This window comes from Myotis lucifugus, unplaced genomic scaffold (genome assembly GCF_000147115.1).
Source record: "Myotis lucifugus unplaced genomic scaffold, Myoluc2.0 scaffold_22, whole genome shotgun sequence".
Classification (NCBI taxonomy): domain Eukaryota; kingdom Metazoa; phylum Chordata; class Mammalia; order Chiroptera; family Vespertilionidae; genus Myotis; species Myotis lucifugus.
Genome location: NW_005871070.1, coordinates 5,469,687 through 5,478,132, shown reverse-complemented (window position 1 = coordinate 5,478,132; position 8,446 = coordinate 5,469,687). Strand labels below are relative to the sequence as shown.

The window sequence follows — 8,446 nt, the reverse complement described above, 5'->3', positions numbered from 1 at the left end:
TATCATCATGATGCCTTTCCTTATTCCCTTTTCCTCAAGTCAGGAAGTTCAAGCCACTGAGCGACTGAGAGAAATTCCATTTTAACTAAAATTAACAAACATTTCGCTAACCACTACTGTATTCAAGACCCTCTGTGTTCAGAGGGTTGAACATGAAGAAATGTTGGGTCATATCTGATATCTGATTGAAATGGGATGAAGAAATGCTGGGTCATATCTGATATCTGATTGAAACGGGAAAATATCTATTTTGCTTTGCTGGATGTTTTCATTGACTTATCTTTCAAGTTTACTCAAATATGGTGTTCTGAAAGTCAGCCTTCAAAATTAATCACATGCTTGTGTAACAGCCAGTTTAGGTATATCGCCCAAAATATAGACTATGTTCTCATCTCACTTTCCCTACAGGAAGGGAGGGAGGAATATCACCAGAAGAGTTTTGTTTTGTTTTTTGTTTTTTAATATATTTTATTGATTTTTTACAGAGAGGAAGGGAGAGGGATAGAGAGTTAGAAACATCGATGAGAGAGAAACATCGATCAGCTGCCCCCTGCCCACCCCCACTGGGGATGTGCCCACAACCAAGGTACATGCCCTTGACCAGAATCAAACCCGGGACCCTTCAGTCCGCAGGCCGATGCTCCATCCACTGAGCCAAACTGGTCAGGACGACCAGAAGAGTTTTTAGTTACCCAAAGATAAGCTGACTGCTTTATGGGTTTTTTTTATTTTATTTATTTCCTAATGAACACCAGAGATCAAAATCAGGAAAACAAGATTCATAAGTTGGATGCAAAGCTATTTTCATATTTTTAATTTTACAGTAATTTGCACTCAGTTTCTTCATCTAAGTTGAATAGAAGGATGTACAGGGTTTACAGGCATTGCTTAATTTGTACACAATCCCCTCCAGCTTTTTCACTTTTATTCTCCTTCCTATAGCCTTCTCCTCTCTGCATGTGAGAGGAGAAATATGAAAGGAGGAACAGAATGAAGTCCAGGCCAAGAACAAAGAGTGGAAGAGGAAAGGGACGCTGCTGCTCCGTGATGGAAAGAAGTAGCTAGAAGGAACGTTCAAGAAGAGTAGTCAATGGGAAACTGGTGGAACTTCCAGTTATATTGAGAGAGGCTCTCAGCCAAGAGGGTAAGTCGTTGGTATGACCTTTCAGGAGGCTTGACTTGGCCAGCCTCAAGGCGCTATCTAAATTCTCTCAGCTGCTCCATGAGGCCGGGAGCCCACATGCTTGGACCTCCTGAAATTAGCAGCTAATAGTTATCTAACAATGTGGGCCTGGATAGACTGTGGCTTCCGGTTGGTGCAGCTTTGGGGACTGTTGTAGACCTCCAAAGTAGATATCCCTGAAGAAACCAGAATTTAAGGGGTGGGGGGTGACTGATAAACCTTGGTAGATGGCTGAAATGCTTCCAGCTGAAGTCTATGTAGATGCACCTGAGACTCCTAGGAATCATTAGGAAGGAATTTACAGAAGACCGGTAACCTGCAGTAGCAGTAGTGGAGGTGTGTGTGCCATGCGCCATTGAGACGGCTCTGACTCCTAGCAACTACACGAATTAGTGATGTTCACAATGGCCTGTCCTCAACAACTTGTGGACTCATGCTGTGATGGGTAATATGCAGAAAATTACATACCCACCTCCCAGACTTTAAGTCCCAGGACTGGGTAAATTTGGCTTACTATTCAAATTACTATTCAAATAACATTTCAATAATTTTAGAGTAAAGTTCTAACTAGTCTAGTTGTAATTAGAGCAGTGGTCTATGGCATGTTCTAATGATTGATGGCCTCGAGCTGTTCTAGATTACTTGGTTGCAAAGAGTAGGCCGTTCAGAAGGGTATTTAATTTCTCGTCACCATCCTGCTTGGCAAGGCACTGATTAATCAATCAAGGGCCTCCCAATCAACGTGATTCTGCCAGCACTGCACTTGGCTGGAGAGCTTGAGATACTGTGACTGGCAAAAGCACAGTGTGTGCTTACATGGAGGGTACAGACAGGCTGGAGCCGTGCATGGGCTCCGAGCCTAAGTATCACAGTGGCAAACTCCAAGCTCATTGCTAACGTGCATTTGTTTTAGTTATTTGCCCATTAATTTGTGTCATTGTAATAACTAATATTATAACGAATAACTAAAACAAATTAATTTCCCTATAATTTAATTACAACATTCATTGTCTTCCAGTATACATCTGCAGTTCAGATGCAGTTGTTTCCAAGCCTGTGGATGAGACAGGGAGAAAAGAGGGGTGTTGAATTTCTCTGCCTTAGAATTTGAAATGAAAGGGCTCCTCGTAATCACCCAGTCCACTTCCATTTTCTTACAGATACTGAAACCAGGGCCCAGAGGGGATGGCCATTAGATAACTTTCTCAAATAAGGTTTCTGGTGAGTGGAAGAGGAGTCTGGAATGTTCTGTATTCTCAACGAGAACAAACACAGCACTCACTCTGGTCCCACTTACGTATGTATGATTTTTTATGATGTAAGACTTACTAAACATAAAATGAACCCTTATAAACTGAACAATTCAATGGCATTTAGTACATTCACAAACTTGTGCAACCACTGCCACTCTCTAGTTCCAAACATGTTTACCACCAGAAAAGAAAACCCTCCACCCATTAAGCAGTTACTCCCCAATTACCCAGCTCTGAACAGCCACCAACCTGCCTTCAGTGGCTATGAATTACCAATGCTGGATAGTCCCTATAAGTAGAATCGTGGGACGTGGGACCTTTTGTGTCTGGTTTCTTTCACTCAGTAAACTGTTTCCCAGGTTCATCCACGTTGCACCATTTATCAGCACTTTGTTCTCTTGTATGACGGAATAATAGTCTATTATACGGATAGACCACATTTGTTTATTCAGTCATAAGCTAATGAACATTTGGTTGTTTCCATCTTTTGGTTATTGAGTACCTGCTTTCAATTCTTTGGGGTATAGACCTAAGAGTGGAATTGCTGGGTCATATGGTAACTCTGTGTTTAACTTTTTGAGGTACTGCTAAACTGTTTTCGAAAGGGCTGCGTCATTTTACATTTCCTCCAATAATAGGGGAGTTTTCCATCACATTCACTTTTATTTCTCATGAAAATGTTCTGTTTCTTCTTCTCCTTCAATGTCCTGCCATGCCTGAGGCTCCCTCCCTGAGCATTATTTTCTGTGTTTTTGCCATGCGATATCATCAAGAGGTCTATTGTTGCATTGAAGGACTTCAGTGTGAGCAAGGGCTATCTTATTTATTCATTAATTTATTAAACAAACACTTTTGTTAACACCATATTCTAGGCACTCTTCTAAAAGTGTTGTAAACATTACTTTGATGAATTCATATAACACTGCCAAGAAATAGGTACTATTAATATTCCCCATTGTGAAGATAAAAATGAGGGGGGGGAGAGAGAGAGAGAGAGAGTGAGAGAGAGAGAGAGAGAGAGAGGCTAAGGAATGTGTTCAAGGTCACATAGTGAGAGAGTAAAACAATGACAGAAAAAATCTGAGAGATTCCAACATAGCAAGATCAGGGGGGAACATTATTTCAAGCTACTTGCTTGGCACGGCAACAGTTTTGCCCTTAAGTACTTTATTTTTTATCCAAAATGTGGGCTGGTTCCCTACTCATCTTGATTCGGAGTGCTTTCAGTGCTGCTTGCTTCTGAAAGAGCATCCTCTGTCAGCCTTGCTTTTCCTCCTGTTGACCGACAGAGGACAGTGAGCAGCCTACACAGGAAACGGCCTTTTGTGCAGGGCCAACAAGTGGTGGTTTTATAGCGTCCTGGGCGTGTCACAGGCATGAAGTGGGAACTGGGGCTCTGCACCAGGTGCTTCTGGTGTTCCCGCTGCTCCTCTTCTGGAGCGGGGTGAAGAAGGGCCTAGTGAGAGGCATGTTGTCCTGGGGAGGCCGCCCCCACCGGAACTGCCCCTCAGTGCTCTTTTTGTTATGACTCTTAATAATAACACTCTGACCCTGCAAGGACCATCTTAGTTATCAGTTTCCTTGCTAGTACTTGTAAGCAAAACTTACCATAAATTACTCAGCGGACTACATTGAGGGGAGCCTTCCAAACTATAAGATTTGCTCCTTGCTCCTTGCTCCATTCCAATTATGGCCCAGTGTTTCCAGGAATTGCACATTCCACTGATGTACACTCTGCTGAGATGAGTCATTGGGAATGAGCCACCCCTCTGTCCACGGGATTGCATGGGTCACCCCTCAGGACACAGGAATCACATTTAACTGAAATGGAGCTGCTGGAACAACAGGACAGCGCCTGAGGGGGATGTCTGCCTGAGCTCACTATGAACTGGGTTCTGAGTAAGATGCCTTTGACTATAGCCCATCCCCCGTGGAGTCCAGCCGCCCTCCTCCTTTCCGAGTCTGAGGGGAAAGGAAGTGACTTTTTATATAGGTTCGTAATTCTTCCTAAGCACATGGACAAGGTTATGCCTCTCCCATTAGCTCTTTGATAATTCTGGCCATGTGCAGATTCTGAGAATGTGGCATATCAGGAATTTCATTAATAGTTTCAAATTCAGCTCTTGTTTAAACTGAAAATGTTCAACAAGCATTTGCCCTGGCTAAAAACATGGCAAAAAAACAAAAACAAAAACATGGTATCAATCGTGAAAATATAACAGTGTCAAGGTTATATTAATATGGAGCATTTTGAAGAGACATTTATGCTTAATTTTAATAAACCCTTTACAAAGGTGTTTCCATCTGTTAGAATTTCACCTCTTAATGTGTCATATTTAAAAGAACCTTTTATTTTAGAACAGTTTTAGATCTGCAGGAAAGAAAGTTGATTTCACAGAGTTCCCATAAACCCCACACCCCGTTTCCCCTGTAGACATGTGACATGAGTATGGTACATATGTCACAGTTTATAAATGAATACTGATATATTATTAACTAAAGTCCTTATTGTATGCAGATCTCCTTTGTTTTTACCTAATGGTCTTTTTCTTTTCCAGGACCCTAGTGAAATTGCACTGTGGTTAAAATTAGTTCACAATGTTTTCGGGAAAGTGTACGCCAAGTCAGTCTTTTCAGTCCTTTAGCTCCTAGAAACTTCTAGAGTCCCCTGGGGTAAAAGGATTGGATACCAACAGAACATGGCTTCTTCTGCTCCTGAGAGCCCATTGCAGGGACTTAGGCTTGGTGGCAACATTCAGAGGCCTTCTCTGCACAGCCAGGAGTCTCCCGGATTCAGGTGCTGATCCCTTTTTCTGTCTCTGGCCTGTGCTGGGAGGAGGGAGTGCTCAAGGGTCCAGTGCCCCGGGACTCACTGCCCCAAAGACCTCAGCTTTTGCTCACACATTTCCCTGCTCCCCAGCTCCACAGAAGGAGCTTGACTGGTATGAGGCAGGGAGTCCATCAGAATAAAGCTTATTAAAACACAAATTGCTGACCCCACCCCCAGAGTTTCTGAATTAATAGGTCTGGGTGGTGCTTATCAGGCACCATTATCAGTTTGCATTTCTGACAGGCTCCCTGGAGCTGCTTCTGTTGGGGGGGCGGGGGGAGGGGGGGGAGAAAGGGAGCATATTCTGAGATCCACTTTCCTAAGCTAATCAGTATTATCCTGGTGACTGTTAGTCTAGCAATAGGCAGGTCACCTAAACCAGCATAATCCAGTGGTTCTCTGTCCTGGCTGTACATGAGAATCACTTGGGAGCTTTTAAAAATTACCTCCAGCTGGGCCCCACCCTGGAATAATAAATTAATTTTCTAAAGACAAGGCCAAGGTCCTGGGCGGTGTGGCTCAGGTGGTTGGAGTGTCGTCCTATACCACCAACAGGTGGCACGTTTGATTCCCAGTCAGGGCACATACTCAGGCTTCATGTTTAGTCACCAATCAGGGTGCACACAGGAGGCAAGCAATCGATGTTTCTCTCTCTCACCTTCCTCTCTCTCAACCAAATCAATTTTTTTAAAAAATTAAAGATAAGGCCTAGACAGTTAAAAAATACAATAGTAAATAAATAAATAAAACAAAATTAAAATGAAATATTAATACATAAATAATTCAAAAACACTCCTGGTGATTTTAATGTACAACAGTATTGAAACCACTGGTCTGCTTAAGCTGAAAAGAATTGATATCCTGCCAAACGTGGACAAGGAAGCAGGTAGCTCTGTGGCCTCTGGCAGCCATCTAGTCACCAAGAAGGGAGCCAGTCTCGGGATGGAGCCAACACCCAGAAAGGCAGGACCGAGTGTTGAAAGGACTTGAGCCCTTGGTGACATCACTGAATGGCTTATCTCACTATTCTGGGAGCCTGTCCTACCTCTGGACTTCTCGTTATGTGAGATAATACATTTCTTCACTTTTAAAGCCAATGGAAGTCCAGCCACTAGTAGTCAAAAACATTCTAACAGATAACATATGAGAAATGGTTGCCAAGTGGCCATAGTAATGGGTCTACTCTTAAAGGCACCTTGTCTCCATGTCACCCTTCTGCACACTCCAGAAGACCAGCTTTCTCATCAGAGGTCTGACTCCATGAAGAGAGACAGAGAGGGCAGCAGGACGGTTCTAGAACAGCCTGCAAATCACGCTCCTCCCCGGCTCTGGCCTGCATGCATTCCCAGCTCGGAAATTCTACAGTGCTTTTTGCTCCCCAACAAAAGAAATGAACAGGATAGGAAAGACCTGGCATTTTACCTTATGTTTAAAATAGTTAGTTTTCTCTTTCTACCTAAGCAAACAATCTCATAATAGTCAAAATACAGATTATGATTATATTCTTTATAAATTGTTTTTATAAATTGCAAATTTGTTTTCAAGCAATAATTCCCTTTTTATATTTATAATAGGAAAATGTTGGTAGAACATAAATACTCAATACTGGAAACTAGTTGGAACAAAGTAAATGTCCAGCAAGTGTTTTATAGCAAAAATTTTGTACAGTGCGTTATAGAACCGAATGTAGAGTAAGAGTCCCTTTTTGAGAGAGAGAGAGAGAGAGAGAGAGAGAGAGAGACCCCAAGATGCTATTAATGATTGTTTCTGGGTAAGTGGGAATATGGCAGTTTTGTTTTTTTAAAAAAATATATATTTTATTGATTTTTTACAGAGAGGAGGAGAGAGGGATAGAGAGTTAGAAACATCGATCAGCTGCCTCCTGCACACTCCCCACTGGGGATGCACCCGCAACCAAGGTACATGCCCTTGACCAGAATCGAACCCGGGACCCTTCAGTCCGCAGGCCGACGCTCTATCCACTGAGCCAAACCGGTCAGGGCATGAATATGGCAGTTTTTAATGCCCTGTTTGTATTTTCTAATTATTCTCTAATGGAAACATATTGCCTTTGTAGAAAAAAAGGAATGTGTATTTGTAAAGAATATGGGATTTAGTGGCTTATTGGCACTAGTACCATTCCCGCCTTTGTGTGCACTGTTGGAGGTGGCTGGAATCCTGACTTGAGTTTCTCAGACTCCTTTGCCAGCTGGCTCAGTTAGATGCTGCCAGTGGGAAGCACTGGTGGGAAACTGGATGAGGAAGAGACCCTTTTTTTAAAAGCTTCTGGCAGTGGCTGTGGTAGCAAACAGAGGCTGTGGGCTCCAGGAGCCTCGGCAGTTCCAGCAACAGCATCGGTGGCTGGGGCAGTGGCCAGCTCCAGCAGCATCCGCAGCTCCACACAGTGTCAGATGCCAGACACTTCTGGGCTCTGATAACATCACCACCACTTTTTTTCCTCCAGCCTTGGGAGTGGTCCTGCCTTCCTGCAGACACTCCCCTCTCGGTTTCCACACCTTCCCCTTTCTATTTCTCTCACCTTTCCAAAAGTTTTGTAACTACAGTAAAACCTCAATATAATGGACTAATTGGGCAAGGGGGTGTCCGTTAAAGCTGAAAGACTGTTATATAATAAAGTAGGTTTTCTGAATACACATGTTAAAAAATTAACAAATTAGTTTACCTGTTTTTACTTACATAGACATATTTTGTGTAATTAAAATTAAGTATGTAGGAAAAGTATAATTTTGGAAGAACAAATTTGGAGGGATCACAATACCAGATATCAAGTCATATTACAAAGCCACTGTTCTCAAAACAGCCTGGTACTAGCACAAGAACAAACATATAGACCAATGGAAGAGAACAGAGAACCCAGAAATCAACCCAAGCCATTATGCCTAATTAATATTTGACAAAGGAGGCAAGAGCATACAATGGAATCAAGACAGTCTCTTCAATAAATGGTGTTGGGAAAATTGGACTGATACATGCAACAAAATGAAACTAGATCACCAACTTACACCACACACAAAAATAAACTCAAAATGGGAAAAGGACTTAAACATAAGACGGGAAACCATAAAAATCTTAGAAGAATCCATAGGCAGCAAAATACCAGACATATGTCCTAGCAATATGTTTACCGACACATCTCCTGAGACAATGGAAACTAAGGAG

At 42.5% G+C, this 8,446-nt stretch overlaps 1 long non-coding RNA gene across 1 annotated transcript; it reads left to right on the top strand.

The window, feature by feature from the left end:
• The first annotated feature begins 269 nt into the window (after window positions 1–269).
• Window positions 270–2,417, top strand: LOC111825345. Its single transcript, XR_002828507.1, has 3 exons — window positions 270–359; window positions 943–1,144; window positions 2,344–2,417. It is a non-coding gene; the product is annotated as an uncharacterized LOC111825345 (long non-coding RNA).
• Window positions 2,418–8,446: the final 6,029 nt, after the last annotated feature.